General features: G+C 54.5%; 1 protein-coding gene across 6 annotated transcripts in view; it reads right to left on the bottom strand.

The window, feature by feature from the left end:
• The window catches only part of SCN5A (sodium voltage-gated channel alpha subunit 5), a 97222-nt gene extending 81621 nt beyond the window's left edge, over nt 1-15601 (bottom strand). For all 6 annotated transcript variants that reach the window (XM_066245508.1, XM_066245510.1, XM_066245507.1 and 3 more), the window contains exon 1: nt 15439-15601. The gene's annotated coding sequence lies outside the window, so the exon portion shown is untranslated. The remainder of the gene's footprint in view (nt 1-15438) is intronic.
• Nucleotides 15602-16108: the final 507 nt, after the last annotated feature.

The following is a 16108-nucleotide window of genomic DNA, read 5'->3' as shown; positions in this document are numbered from 1 at the left end:
TTTGAGACACTTCTCACAGCTCTGTGACATGCTGTGGACGGAGAGGGACACCCCATGGAGCAGGAATGATCCTGAACAGATGAATGATGGACTGAGTGATGGAGAACACCCAGGTGAGGGGCAAGGGCATTAGAGGGCAGCCCCTGCAGCCCCTCATGCCAACCCTGCCCCTTTCATAGGAAGCCCTGGGACCCTGAGAGAGTGATCAGAGGCTCGTGGGCTTTTTTTCCAGGCAGATCCACAGCCAGGGTGGTGGGGTCACAGTGTGGAGGACACTCTGTCTCGTCTCCCCACTGCACTACGGTTCTGCCTGGGGGAGGGGGCCCAGACTTCACACGGGGCCTGGAGGTGCCAACTGGCAACCGATAGTGGCATCTGCGTCTGCCAAAAGATACCCACGCACATTCTGTGGGCTTCTGGAAACAGCTGGGTAACGTCTCTGGAGCTTCATCCAGATGTTGGCACCTGGCGTGCACAGCTGCTGAGGAGCCCTGCCTCAGAGAGGATCTCAGTGAAATCCTCAGGGTGAGGAGCCCTTGCAGAGACGGGAAACGCTGACAGTGTGTCTCAGGGGCCCCAGGCCTCCACTCGCCCCCCTCCTCTCCAGTCCGAACAAACACGGACCGATCCCAAGTGACAGCCGAACCGGAAAACAGTGACCACTCATTCCCTAGGAAGTCTAGCCGGCACATGCCTGTGACGCCAAACCGGGAGAATGTTGGCCCCTAACGGCCTCAGATGATCCAGGACCTGGTGTGAACACACTCTGCCCATGACACAGAGACTGAAGAATGTGCCCCCGACTGCCGCACCAAAACAGGATGTGGTCGGCACGGCTCCTGACTGGGACACCACCGGGAAGCGATGCCGCTCATTACATCAAACCCGGGAATGGCCAGGCACGAGCTCCAGAGGGCAGGGTGGACACCTGTTGGAGATCTCATCTCTGCCAGGACAGAATTTCTCTCCGTCAACCGAGGGCCGACTCTGCCTTGATCTTACTCCTGTGAAACACGTCACTAATGACCGCAGCGAGCTGCCGCCCTGTACACAGCCCCTGAAGGGCCCAGCCCCAAGCCCTGGAAGTAGATTGCTATAAATTAGGCATCTGGCCAGGTGACAGGGAAACAGTGAGCAACCAACACAGGCAGGCCTCCAAAGAGCACCACTGGGCCCTGGGGAACTGCAGCCTGGAAGGTGAGAGGGCAGGTCGAGGAGGGAGGTCCCAAGGACCCGCGCTTTAATAACCGCTCCATCCTCCAGCCTCTTGTTCCTTCGTTTCATTCAAGGAAAGGTAAAGAAACATCTCTGGTAAAAACAGCAGGTGAGCGAGTAGGCTCCCTAAGAAACATCTTTGGTAAAAACAGCAGGTGAGCGAGGAGGCTCCCCTTTTATGAAAGCATATCTCTGTCTACTCTCCATCTTTGAACAAAGAGAGGCGTCTACAATACTCGTCCCCAGATGTGAACGGGGATCTTTCTTTTTCCTTTAGCTGGTGGAAATTTGGGTAATTTTAAACTTTCTCCTTTGTACTTTTCTTCATGATGCTCTTGTATTATTTTTACAAAAACAATAAAGTCAATATTCTTTTTATTAAAAAAAATAAAAACATACAAAAAAACAAGAAACAAAGCCAGCCTGGATGGCAGCCGTCCCTGGCAGGGCCGTCCTCTCCAACGGGGGCAATCTCTAGCCCCATGAATCAGGAAGCCTCCTCTTTTACTTGAAATTATTTCCTAAGAATAGTGTCTCTGCCTCTGTCTCACTGTATCCATCTGTGTCCACATGCCTGCAGGGGTTCTGGAAACACCCGTATGTCATGGGCCTGCACGGGCTCACTGGTACACACCCATGTGCGCATGCGTGTGTGTGTATGAGTGCGCGCGCGTGTGTATGAGTGCAAGCTTGCACCAGCATATATGTCTGTTCCTAGTTTTTAAATTTGTATTGAAATCAACTATTCACGCAGATTGGTGCACGGATCCTAAGTGTACAGGTGGATGGATTTCCACAAGCTGAACACACCTGGTAACCAGCACATAGATCAAGAAGTCAATTGCTCCCAGTCCCTCAGACTGGGGTTCCCCTCCAGTCACTAACTACCTTCCCGTGCCCAGGGTAACCACCCCTCTGTCTGCTAACAGCAGAGATGAGCTGTGCTTGCCTATGTCGTTCAGGGGTTCCTAACAGACCTCTCGGAGAGACAGGGGAAGAATCTGGGGGGAGGGAGGGCCTTGCATCTTCCTCTCATTACCCACTCACTGAATTTTAGCATTTCCCTCCGTTATGAGAGTAGGCAGCAACACGGAAGTGAATACATTCCGTTCACAACTAAAACTATAGCTATTTCCCTGTCCCATTGCAGGGGCCTCGGAGAGCTAGAATATCATTAATGCTCACTGATGATTCGGAATTACAACAGGCACCAGATCCGCTGCTAGATCTTATTATTTGATACGTGAATAGGAGGGCCTGATGATGGGGCCCTGGGTCTCAGGGAGGGCCTGGTCCCAGCGGGCAGGCCCCCAGCACCCCCGGGGGTTGAGTGGTTTCTGAAACCAGGTTCCGGATGAAGCTCCCTGCTCCCAGCAGCCTGGCAGCCTCAGGTTCCAGAGTAAACCAGCCAAGAGTGTCCTTTGTCTCTGGACCCCGCAGGCGGTTCATGGCAGGAGGGCAGGGTCCATTTTCTCCCTTGTTCCTGCACCTGGCTCTGGCCCTGCCCTTCGTTCAGCGGCTCAGGGCCCACGCCCTGGTGTGGCTGAGACTGGCTGAGCCCAGATGAGCCCTTCAGGGCTGCAAGGTTTCTGGTGATGCCAGCGTAACTAGGGACTGGGGCTGGTTTGGGGACACTCCAGGCTCAGGGCCAGGCATACCCCTCAGGCCTAGGAGGCCGAGCCCCCAGCTTCTCTGGGATGACCTAGCTCTGGCCTCTCTTCTCCAACACGCAGGGGAGCGTGGACCTGATTTGATCCAAAGACCACAGCTACTCCGCTAGGTATTAGCACTCCGTGACAGCTTCTGCATCCACACCAGCCCTGCAGCTCCTCCCCAGGCTGAGGCAGCTGCTTCCAGCTGACCCTCTTCCCGGGCCAGTCTCCCCTGTCCTGACAGCTTCACTCGAGCTCTAGGGACCCGCTGCGCCATCCTGTCCCAAGTTCATCAAGTTCTGGTAGGCAGCTATTTCTCTCCCTACGTTCTGCTGCCTCCCAAGAACTGCTAGAAGCAAACTGTGGACTCTCCTTTCCAAACTAGACCCCCCTGACATCCCTTCCTCTGCCACTGGCCACACCTCCCCCACCCCCTATCCCCAGTGCCGCTGCTCTGGGACTGACCTCCATGCGGATCCTACTGCTACCCGAATCCTCCCTCTTTCCTCCCAACCCCGATGTGCATCCCCCACCACTCCTTGGCTCAGACGTTCCCAGACACCTCCCCTGCCCTGCATGACGTGACGGCAGAGTCACCTCACGCTCTTCTCACTCCCCCACCTCCTCCCAGGTCCCCTTCTCTGACTGCCCGCCCACGAGGACCTCTGACTGCCCACCCACGCGGACCTCCGTCTTCCGGCTGGCCAGGGTGCTGAACCCTACCTGCAGCCCTTGAGCCCTTCCTGGCCTCCCTGCGCTCTGACAGTCCGTCAGGCGGGTCGGCCTCCCCAGACAGCCTGAAAGCCTCATCTCAGGCCAGGGCTGCTCCCGCCCAGTGACTCTGAGTACTGTGGGTAATCACATTAGGACAGAGATGCTTAGAAGGCAGAATACTGACTATTCACACTCAAAAATGGACCCTCCTGTACTGTCTCCTCTTTGAGCCTCTTCCCAAAGGGAGATTTTCCTGCGCACAAGGGGCACAGAGCTGGCACTCAATCAATGGTGGTTACCACGCCGTGACTCGGAACGCGGCAGCCTGTGCCACGCTGGGTAGTGTCAGGTGAGGTGAGGCTCAGGACTCCCCGGGTTGTAGCACTGAAATTCCGGCCTCCCGAGGTTCCCTGCAGTCCCAGACAAACCAGGACGCCTGGTCATCCTAGGCATGAGGAGGGATTGGACTCCAGACGGATCCCCTCCCCCCCTTCCAGCCCCTTCCTGCCCACCCCCTTTCCAATCCTGAAAGCAGGTTCAGGCCTGTGTCTTGAGTCACATCTAGCATTTTGGTCGCCTTGGAATCAGAACCTCGGGAACACAGCATGCAAAGAATATTCTTTGCCATGTAAATTTATGCAAAGTGCCTGTGGAAGTGGTTCCCAGGCTTCCTAGAAAATCTCAGCCTGGCTTCCTCTGCAGCATGGCCCTGCCCTGCCCTGCCCTGCCCTGCGTCCAGGGCGACCTCGGGCTGGAGCGCCCACCACCCTGAGCACTCATTCCACCGGTGCCTTTGCCCTGTGGCACTGCCTTCCGTTCCACCTTCAGGGAGAGAGTGTGAGGCAGAGGCTCATTCCCCACAGGTGGACGTAGGGCACCAGGAGCGACTTACTCCTTCCTTGAGGAAGAACACACGAAAACTAATTAATACCTCAACTCATGGACTCATCACGTTAATTGAATGATTCATTAAACATTTAATCAGCACCCACGGTGTGTAGAGGGTACTACAAATGGCATCACAGAATATTTTTCTTCCTAAGGTGATGGATCCCCAATCAACAGGTGATGATAAGAAAATGAGGAAAAAGCAGCAAAGATACTCCGGGGTATCCTGCACGGAAATTTCCACTCAGTATCGCTGAGAATGTAGATGAGGAAACGTCCTGGGCCACAGAACCCGTCCCTGTGCCCAGCTCCGCTTCCCCTAGCATCCCTCTTACACATACCACTCCCCATCCAGAGGATTCCTGTTCCAATGTGGCATAGGAAGGTGGTTAGAGCTGTGGCTTGGAAGTAAGATTGCTTGTGTTTCTGGTGGCGGGCCACTTACTTGCTTTGTATTCTTGGGCAAGTTAGTTGATGTGTCTCTACTTCAGTTTTCTCATCTGTAAAATGGGGTTAATAATAGACCTTATCTCACAGAGTAGTTCTGTGGCACACGCGTGTTATTAGTACTTGTACACGCCGGGCGCACAGGAAGTGTTCAGTGGATGTCTCTTGCTACCATCATGGTGGTTATTGTCGTTCTTTTTGTCCCAAGAGATCCAGTTCAGAGAGCCCTTCTTTGGAAAGCCTTCCTCACTGCCCTCTGGGCCTGGCGGGGCCCTGCCCTCCTCTGTGTTCCTGGCATACCTGCATTCCCATGCATGCTTCATCACAGGGTATGGTAACTGACTTCCACACTGGCCTCTCCCTTGCTTGTGCCCTGAACTCCCCAAGTGTGGTCTGCCCAGAGGGGCCTAAAACGGCCTGGTACGTGAATGAATGAATGAATGAATGCCGGATTAACCTTCCTATTGCCCAGCCACTAACCCGCACTGTGACCTTGGACAATGTCAGCTCCCATCCCCCGGTTTTCGAGACCTTAGCTTCCTCATCCATGAGCGGGACTGGGGTGGGGGACCACCCTAGCAGCCTCATGTGCTCATTATACGCCAGGGATTGCACTGAGTGGGGGTCAACCTTGCGACAATCCTATGAAGGAGGGATACTGTTATCCCCATTTTACAGAGTTGATGCTTGAGGGGTTAAGTAAGCAAGCCCCTGTCTGTCTGCAGCCAGGTCTGCGAGCCTAACTACTCACACTCTGAGGGCGCACAGAGCAGGGAGGAAGTGTCTGTAGCTCACCTGTGATCCGCCCACCCAGACAGAGTGTGTCTGATATCCCTGCTCCAAAGTTACAGGGCAGCCCTGTGGACCTCCTGTAAGGCTGGTCCTCCCTTATGCAGCCTGGCCATACCCACGAGTGGGAAGAGGCTCCCAGGGAGACCTGGCTGATCTCTGCCCGCACCCAGAGAGTCAGCAGAAATGGTTACCGAGCAGTGTTTCTCTCCAGCGCAGGCACTGCTGCCCCATCCGACAGGGTAGCCACGCAGCACACGTGGCTGGCGAGCACCTGGTCTGTGGCCAGAGACAGTCCAGATGTGCGGCTGGAAATCCACACGGATTCTGAAGGCTCAGTATGATAAAGAATGTCAACTACTTCATTAATAACCTTTAAAGATTAACTATAATTCAAATGTATTATTTTGGATTAAAGGAAATATGTTAAAACTATTTTTTTTTTTTTTTTTTTTTTTACTTTTGTAAAATATGGCTACTGCAAATTAAAAATTGCACATGCCACGTGCATTTGTAGCTTGCATGGTATCTCAACTGGATGGCGCTGCCATGGAGTTCCAGACACCCGGCTCTCCCTAAACTCTTACAGAACTCCACCTGCTTTGAGGCTAGGTGGCCTGCTAGCCTGGGGTGGGGGAGGGGAGGGAGTGGGAAATGGAAGGGGAGGGAGGGAGGGGGGTGGGCTGACGGAGACTCGTCCTCTGCAGACTAGAAAGTGGCCACCCGGGTTTCTGGCAGTGGCTGTGGGTGGCTATGTGGGCTCAAGCCACAGGTCGGGATGGTGGGTGGTGGGGGAAGGGGGAGGGGTCGACAGCATGTCGACCTCCTGCCCAGGCAATTATCTGCACAGTTCTGGCTCTCTCAGGGTAAGGGCTTGGACAAAGGCTTGGCGGGGGTGCCAGCTGGTGCTCGCTGGTGCCCGTGGCCTGTGCATTCAGGTCCTTGCTCCCGGATCAAAGGCACGTCCTTGTGCGGGGCCTCAGCTAACCGGCTCCCTGCAGCTCCACTCCTTTGAGGATGCACAAGCATTAACCCTGCACAGTCCGGAGCCGGTCCTCCGGGAGGGGGATCCTGAGGGGGCTTTCCTTCTCTAGTCCCCATCCCGACCCAGCAATCTGGAGAAGTCCTGCAGAATCACCCCCATCCCCGCCGGAGACGGAGGCGCACGCCCACCCCAGAAGCGGGGATGCCCTCATTTACATGCATTTGCATCTCATGTATTCCAACACTCAGGCTGAAGCAGAGGGAAATTCAGCTGACAGGAAAATCCCACCGGCTTGCTCTGCCCAGGTGATTTCCCAGACAGGGAGGGATGAAGCCAGGGTCCCTGAGACCAGGCCCCCTCCAAAGCAGAAGACGAGAGGAGAGCTGGCATGCGGGTGGGCACCTTTAGCGTGGACCCTGGATTCAGACAAAACCCCCTGCTTTTTCATCCGCCCCCCACTTTCCACTGTAAGGATGGGGTGGGGGGCTTGGAACAGCTCCTTCATTTCACTGCGTGTTCCCAGCACCCAGCCAGGCGGGGGAACTGCAGACTCCCCAGGTCGTTCAGGGCCCCCTCCACAGGGCACATGGTGCCCCCTTCTCCTCAAGCGCGGGTCTTCCTGTCAATCCCCTTACTGCATCATGCAGAGGGGATCTATAATGTGCTGAGTGGCACTGAGCTGTCAGTCCAGACCCTACAGTACCCCTGGGCCCTGGGTCTCCAGAACGTGGACCAACAGCAGTCCCCCCTTATTTGCAGGAGATACTTCCGAGACCCCCACTGGATGCCTGAAACCACAGATAGTACCCAACCCTGCATATACTATATTCATTCCTATACATATATACCTGTGATAAAGTTTAATTCATGGGGTTGTCACAGTAACAGATTAATAATAACTGATAATAAAATAGAACAGTTATACCAATATACTGTAATAAAAGTTACTGAATGTGGTCTGTCTTGCTCTGATAACTGATAATAGTGACTGCTACTAAGTGACTAACAGGTGGGTAGTGCGTATCTGGCTTGTACACGCTGGACAAAGGGATGATTCACATTCTTGGTGGGACAGAGTGGGATGGCCTCAGATTTCATCACACTACTCATTCTGGTGCACGATTTAAAACTCATGAATTGTTTATTTCTAAAATTTTTCACTTAATATTTTTGGGCTGTGTTTAACCGCGGGTAACTGAAACCACAGAAAGTGAGACCGTGGCTAACAGGGACATCAGTACTACTCCCAGAAGTTAGAGAAGTGACTCAGTCACCCAGGGGCACTTCTGCCCCAGGCCCCGGACCATCTAAACCCACAGAGTACACACAATGTGGCCAGAAGAGTGCCTACCTATGGCCCAGGAAGTGCCCTTTAATGGCATACAGATGCCCAAGCTGTTTATGAGGCACCTACTCTGTGCACTGAGAGAGAAACGCCCCCAAAAAACGGGAGAGGCCTTCGCCAGAGTTTCTTTGCCCCTAAAGGGGGAAAAGCCAATCAATCCATCAATACACAAAATCTATACCACAAGTGTGCATGACACAGGTTGGCCAAATGTGCAGCCCTTTTCCCTTAATATGCTCTGAAATTGAGGAATTAATATAGATACAAGAAGATGCGTGAATTTTAGGCGTAGAGTTGGGTGAGTTAATTTAACAAATACATATTCCTGTGTAACTACCACTCCAATTAAGATAGTAAACATTCCTATCATTCCAGAAAGTTCCCTACTGCCTCTTTCCAATCAACTCCTCTGATTTCTATCACCACAGGTCAGCTTTGACTGTTCTAGAACTTCAGACATACGAAATCATACTGTATGGGCTCAAGTGTGTCCACTGTTCCTGCTCAACATAATAATGCTTTGGAGGTTTTTACTTTGTGTTTGTTGGTAAGCGCCATCTCGGTTACCTGTGCAATGCACTGTGAACATAAGTGACACATCTGGGGCCAGATCCGTAATTCAATCATAAAGGCGAGGCTGGAAGAGACCCAAAGTCCAGCTATCTCTGGGCATGATTGGCCCCAGGAGATCCTTTGGGAGATTTTTTTCTCTCCTTCCCTCAGACATTTCCTGAAACAGAAGCTCAGCAATTATACATCTAATAGGCACCCAGGCCCAGCAAGCGAGTGGAGGCTTTCCCTGGGTTTCCGATTTCGCCGGCACTACCTGCTGCTTTATTTCACTGACAGTCTGTGCTGAGTCTGACCCAGCACCAGTGGGCCCCGCGCTGCTTTCCACTCAGTTCTGGTTGTGGTGGGCACGCCTCTGTGCCTCAGCTCTCCTGCACCCCTGCACCGGCCGGGAGTCCCTTGGGTGGGCCTGGGCCCAGCAGGAAAAGGACTCAAGGTTGGGATCTTCCCAGGAATAGGCCCTGAGGCTGGCAGCAGTACTGGGCTTAGAGGGGCTTGTTAGGACCACTTTCCAGCTATCAGCCCAGGTCGATGAGGCTGGGGCTCTGGCGGCCATGCAGGAGGTATTGATTGAGCTGGGCTGGTCCCTCGCATGGTCTGATTTTTCCCCAACTTAGATGGTTAGGGCACCTTCCAGCCTGGCCCGAATGAGGGGGACAGCTAATGCAGCCAGAGAACTGGTTTGGTGCCTGCAGCCACATTACTGCTCCCCGACCTGCTGTCCCTCTAAAAACTGCCTCTTTGAGCCAGGTCCTTCCTTCAAACAGGACTTCGAGGAATCGATACCAGCCAGAGAGGCATTTACTACCCTCCTGATGCCAGGAAGAGCCTTTCTACTGTTCAAAATCCATTCCCAGAAAGCATGGGGACTGCCTGGGCAAGACCTGGGCGGGGCCGGGCAGACACGGGCCCTGGGCTGAGGGCAGCCGGCATCCCTCTGTGACCTTGAGCCTCTGGTCCTCGGCCTCCCAGGGCTGCAAGAGGGGACTGAAAGCCCTCGGAGACAATAGTAGGACCTCCAAGTGGGTGAGGGGCCTTCCCTGGGCCCGCACAATGCCCTGCGAGCGGCTCCGTCCCTCTACTTGGGTATTACCCCTGTGGGGACTCAACTTTCCACTGCCTCCCTGGGAGATTTAATCAGGAGAACAAACTGAAGGGGGTGGGGGGGAGGGAAGAGAGAGAGAGAGGGAAGTCTAGCCTCAGAGCAGAAACATTCTCTTCCCACAACAGGACAGTAAACATGAGCTGATCCCTTTCACATTTCCAAATTATATGCCTCTTCCATGGCTGGGCTCCAATCCCACCTCCTCCAGGCAGTCTCCACTGGCTGTTCACAGTACCATTACTAAGGATAAATTCCCAATTTCTGAGCAAAGTTCACAAAGGTCCCTGGGATTACGTCCTTTGGTGTTAGCTTCTGGTCTTCTCTCCCTCATACCACACTGACCTTCCACTAGGGAGGCTGAGCTCTTGACTCCAACCTTGCATTTTCTCTGTCCTGGGCAGATCTCTCTCTGGCCGATGGGGAGAACCTCAGAGGCCCTGAGGGCGCCCCCTCCACCCCCCTAGCCTTTTCTGCCTGACCAGAGTAGTAAACAGAGCAAGGAACGGACATGAGAGATTGATGAACTGTCCCACTGGACTCTGGCTTCAACAATCACAACTACATTTTCTGTTGGGCTTGGGGCACACTGGATAGCCCTCAAGCAAGTGAAGTTGGAGGTAGGGAGGCTATGACTCTGCAGGGATGGGGTGAGGGTGGCCTGGCAGGCAGGGGAGGTGATACAAGTTTCAAAGAGTCCATGAGTCAGACAGCTCCCGCGTTCTGCCAGTCTTGGTGCCTACTCTGGCAAAGCGTGGTCCTGGGCTCCTTCCCCTACCTGAGGGTCTCAGGCCCCAGAAACTGACGTGGGGTCTCTATAAATAGCGTCCATTCCATATTGATCATCTTAAAAAGACACGGTATGTTCTAGGCCCACAGAGAGGAGAGTTGTATCTAAATATAGTCTCATCCCCAGGAATTGCTGCCAGCCTGAGTCGAGTGGTGTGCATAACCAAAGGGGCAGTCGGAAGGGGCAGATGACAAAGAGGGTGGGGGTGGAAATGGAGGCGAGGAACCTCTCCATCCCTACCCCATTTCCTCTGCTCCAGCCACAGCAGCCAACCCTGCCTCAGGAGCTTGTCCCTGCCTCAGGGCCTTTGCACTTGCCATTCTCTCTTTACATGACATTCTTTCCCCAGGGCTTTTCAGGATTGGTTCTTTCCTGCTATTTGGGTCTCAGTTCAGTCTCCTCCTTCAAGAAGGCTTCCTTTGGCCACAGTTTAAAGTGACTCTCATATCTCCATCACACCATCCTGTTTGATTTCATCACATTGGTCACTATCTAAAATTATGTTCTGTATCTATTTGTTTAGTAGTATCCAGTCTATCTTTCCCCAATAGCATGTAGACTTCATGAAAGCAGTTATTGTACCTGAGCTATATAAACCTTCTAGAATTTTCCATCGCACAGACTAGGTGCTGAAAGTCCTATCCAGGCTCTCCCCCACCATCCCGGGTTGAACTCTGTCAGTCTGGGCTGGCAGAAGGCAGCGGGCATCCAGCCCGAGGCTCCCTCTGCGGCCCCGGCCACCCCTGTGACTGCTCTGCTCCCTGCACTGTCCAGCCCCTGTCCACAGGCTAGCCCCAGGCTTTGCCTTCTCTTCCCTCTGTCTCTGTGGATTTAGCCACAGGACTTTTATCCCAACCTCTCTACTGGATACCTGCTCTAGGCGACCTCATCTTGTCCCCAAACATTGCTTTCTGCAACACTTTTCTCTCCTCAGAGCAAGATCTCCCTCCCCTGCTGCCCCCGCCCCCAGCAGGAATCACAGCTCCCACCGTCAAAATCTCCTTCTCAAAGGCTCATAGGAAGTCACCCCCCCCCCCACCCCGGGCTGTCCTGACTGGCCCACTGGAAAAACCAGAGCAATGAGACCCCATGGGCACAATCTCCACTCACAGACCTCCGGTCCCTCGCTGTGAAGGACACCCACGGTCCTTCGCGTCCACCTCAGCCTCTCCCTACATCTCTCCCTTGAGCCCACCCTCTGCCAGCTCCCCTCTATCTCTCTCCTCCCTCTTAAACCATCAAACTCCTTGAAAGAGCTGTCTACACATGCTGTTTCCACGTCCTCACCTCCCGCTCACTCCTCTGCCCTCTCCAAAAGTGCCCTCCATTCTCCAATTCATTCATTCATTCATTCACTATCTGTTCTTGCTGGGTACCATATTCTGTGGGTGTCAGGAGGAAAATTTCCATTGTCAAGGTCACCAGTACTCTTACTGTTGCTCAATCTCAGTCTAATGGACATTGTTTTTTAAATTATGCATTCCTTTTTTAAAAAAAAAATCTATCCATGAACTTCTCAGAACGTACCTTCTTTACTCTCTCAGCGGAAAGACAGGAGTCACCCTTCCTCTGGGACATGCATCCTCCTTGCTTTAGCTGATTCCTCCGCTCAGGGCTCTCTTCCCACCTTTTTCTCTGCTGCTTCCCAGGCTCCTGGCGGACTTCTCCTGCCTCGATGGTTAGAATGCCTGAGGGCTCTGCACTCCACCCTCCTCACCACATTAGGATCACCTGGGTGCTTTCAAAATGGCTGGTGCTCAAGTCTCACCTGAGTAGAATGAGAATCCCTGGGGTGAAGCCCAGACACAGCTGTGTTTTTGGTGTTTTAAAGTGATGCTACTGTCACCAGAGTTGAAAAAAACACCGATCAGCACTCTTGCTGGACAATCTCATTCACTGCCATGGCTCCAAAGACCAGTCTATGCAGATGATTCCAAGTTTCCTCCTCCTGCCCAGGTCTCCTTCCTGAATGCTGGGCCCTTCCCTCCAGCTGACACTGGATGTCAGCAGCCGCCGCTGGAAGTACTACAGATTCAAATCAGAACTTGGAAGCATCTATCACCTCCCCTTTGTTCTTCCTCAGTCTTGCCAAACCAAACTTCACTTGCCCATTCCCCCGTTCTCAGTGTGATGTGGTGGCAGTGAATTCCATTTAACAAGCAAGTAGGTTAGGGATGGGAGAGTGACACATCCCTTAACAGAGAAGGCCGTTGGAATGCCACAGGCTCACCTGTGCTAACCTGCCTGTCCCTCTCCTTCAATTGTAAGACTTTTGATGGCACCTCTAGTCTGCACTGGAGACGTAGTCTAACTCACAGAAGATATATTGACACCTGGGCTCAAACTCAAGACCTGCTATATAGAGATGCATGACAGTGAGCAAGTTACTTAAGCTTCCTGGGCCTTCAATTTCATCACCGGCAAGATGATCATTATTATGGTTTCTACCTCCAGGGTTGATGCAAAGATTCAGAGATGAGCCTTATAAAGTGCTTGGTGCTCCGCCTGGCTGGCAGATAGCACTCCGTGAATGTTAGCTATTTTTAGTACCATTACTAAGGATAAATTCCCAATTTCTGAGCAAAGTTCACAAAGGTCCCTGGGATTACGTCCTTGGTGTTAGCTTCTGGTCTTCTCTCCCTTATACCACAGGACCTAACGGGTCACTGAACTAACAATTCTGCTGTTTCGCATTTCTGTGTACTGCTGGTACATGCTGGTCCTGATGTCTGCACTGTACCATCTCCACCTGGGAAACTCCTATTCATCCCTCAAAACCCAGGTGAAAGCTTGTATTTGTTAGATAGAGACCCTTGAGTCTCCCGGCCAAAAGCAATCACTCCTCTTTTGAATGGGCCATGGGGACATGCTTCTATCATTGTACACCTTTCCAATAACCTTCTCAAGGGTCAGTAGGAATTAGCCTCCTATGAACAGAACATAGAATGCTATTGACCACAGTCCCAGGCTGCCTCAGGGCTCCCTTCTTCTTGGGTTGCTTGGACACCTGTCTGCCCTGCTCCCTTACCCACAGCTGTCTCTGGTGCTTCCTACCACTCCTCTGAGCTCGATCTCCATGCTGAGTGAGTTGATCCTGGAATTCTTCCAGAGGACCTTCGATCACCACACCGAGACAGGGCCAAGTGGCCCAGAGGCACTGCAGCTGCCCATGCCATAAATGGGCTGAATGCTGGTTCTTGGCCCTCTAGGGCCAGTATCCCTTCTGCTCACATCCTCTTTGGTCAGCCTCTAGGTCATGAAATAGATCTCAAGGAATCTTCAACCTGGGTGGTGCCCCAAATCTACTGTGTCTCTAGGTGACCTTGTACAAATCCTTGACCTATTCAGCCTCAGTTTCCCCCTGTGCAGTGTGATGGAAATGACAGAGTTAGATTAAAAGTTCAGTGAAGCTCATTGCAGTACGGGGCTGGAAATGCCAGCATAAAGTCTGCGTTCCACACTGGCTGTCCCCAACTCTTTCTTCCCCATGCTCCCGTGACTGCAGCTTGGCTTGAGCTATTGGCCTATGTCACCCTCATTCCACCTTTCAGTTCCATTACCTCCCACTCATGTGCACCTGCCTAATTCTAACTTGGAGGGATTGAGAGCAAGGGATGGGGTTGAAGGTAGCAGCAAGGGCCTGGGCCACTGCTGCTCCAGCCTCTGTTGCTCAAGGTCCCTCTGGATGGTGGGTTTGGGGAGAGGGGCTGAGGCACTGTAGTATGGTGGGGTCATATGATGTGTCTGTCTTCGTGGTGCTGTCTAGGCTCACTGGGGCTTGAGGGGTCGCAGCGGGGGGTGAGGAGACAGCTGAGGGAAGCGAATACCAGCCCAGGACCCCAGAGGAGATGATTGATCCCACCACTCCAGGCTGATCTCAAGGCACTAAGGAGAGAAGATCCACTCTTGCCACACAACCTTAGTCATGGCTTCCTGACTGAGCTCTGCGCTGTCCTCCAACAGGTGTTTCAACACAGGCGGGCCTAGGGCCAGGGCCTTGTCCCCAGCACTCTGTCACCACTACCATTCTTCATACCTCCAGCCCTCACAAGGCAAGGCACCTCCACTTCCTCCCAAGGCGCCACCAAATACGATCAAATAACCAAATAACGCCGGGGACAGAGCCGCCTCCTGTCAGGGCACATGGATCTGCCCGGGTCAGAGGGGGGGGGTGGGGTGCAGAGAACACGCCCCAGTCCCAGTGCACAGAGATCTCCCCTGCTGAGAACACACGCAGATTTCAGGACGCACAGAGGGCAGGTGCCGCCCTATTAGGGCGTCAGAGGGCAAAGAGATCTCTTCGTGGTGGGAGCGCACAGAGATAGAACACACACATAGGTCCCTCTCCCCGCTTAGGGCGCACAGAGATCTGTCTTTGGTCAGGACCCGTAGAGACCTCGTCCCAGAGAGGTCTCTCCCGGCGGACCGCTCCGCGCCGCCCAGAGAAAGGGGTTCTTGGCCCCCTCCCCCATTCCCAGCCCTGCTCGCTCAGCTACTCAGATCTCTGGAACCACACTCACTGCGCGCCTAGTCTACGCTCTGACCTTGGGGTCTCCGGCCTCGGGAATCCAGGTCCCGACCCCGAACCTTCTCCGAGCCTGCGCCAGGGTCGGCGGGGAAGCCGGGGCCGCAGCTCCCCCTCCCCTGGCCCTCGACAGCGCGCTGGGAAACCCGGAAGGAAAGGGAAGGGGAGGGGGCGCGCGGCGATTAGCTACGCCCTCCCCCCGGGGATCCCCTCCAGCCAAGCTGATCTGCGCCTTTCTCCTTCCCTTACTACCCTTAGGGGCAGTGATGGGAGAGGAACTGCGGGGTGAACCCGGGGCAGGGAAGGGAGCGCGCAGGGGCTGGAGGCTCCGACCCTCGGGGAGGAAAGTTGGGCGGTGGCAGGCGGAAGGTGCTCGGGCCGGGCCAGCGCTGCTGGGCGCGGGGGCGCTCGCTCACCTGCTGGTCCCCCGGCCGGGGTCCCGGGATGGGCGACTGCTGCTCGGCGCGGACTCGGCTCGGTGCGGGGCTCGAGGCACTGGGCGCAGGCTCAGCGGCTCTGGGGTCGCGATCCCTGCATCCCACGGGCGCCGCCGCCGTCTCAGCTCCGCCGCTGGTCTCCGGCTCCGGGACTCCGCGGGCGGCGCGGGCTGGGGGCGGGGTCGGGGGCGGGCCCCGCCTGGGCTCGGCCTGGGGCTTGGGGCCCCGGGCTGGCTCCGCCCCAGAGCGACGCGCCCCGGGCTCCGCACGTGGCGCTCCGCCCGCTCCCAGGGAGAACACCTCGGCTCCCGCCGGCGCGCACACCCGCACACTGACCCAGGGGCACGCCGCCTCAGACAGCCGGCACGCGGACGCGGACAGACACATGCAGACACCGGTACACGGTGGGGTACATCCACATTGACCTGGGGGCGCTTTACCACGGAGAGCCACCCACGCGGACACCGACAAACATTGGCCAGAGTCCACACACACATCCTCACTGACTTGGGGACCCTACACCAGACACCCTCCCCCGGGGACACGGACATACACTGGCAACCATGCTGAGACAAACATACCCGACATATGTACACCTGCACACTGACACAGACACATTGACACACAGACACCCACAAGGACACACAGG

Source organism: Saccopteryx bilineata, chromosome 10, assembly GCF_036850765.1.
Source record: "Saccopteryx bilineata isolate mSacBil1 chromosome 10, mSacBil1_pri_phased_curated, whole genome shotgun sequence".
Lineage (NCBI taxonomy): Eukaryota > Metazoa > Chordata > Mammalia > Chiroptera > Emballonuridae > Saccopteryx > Saccopteryx bilineata.
This window is presented reverse-complemented; position numbering and strand designations above follow the sequence as displayed.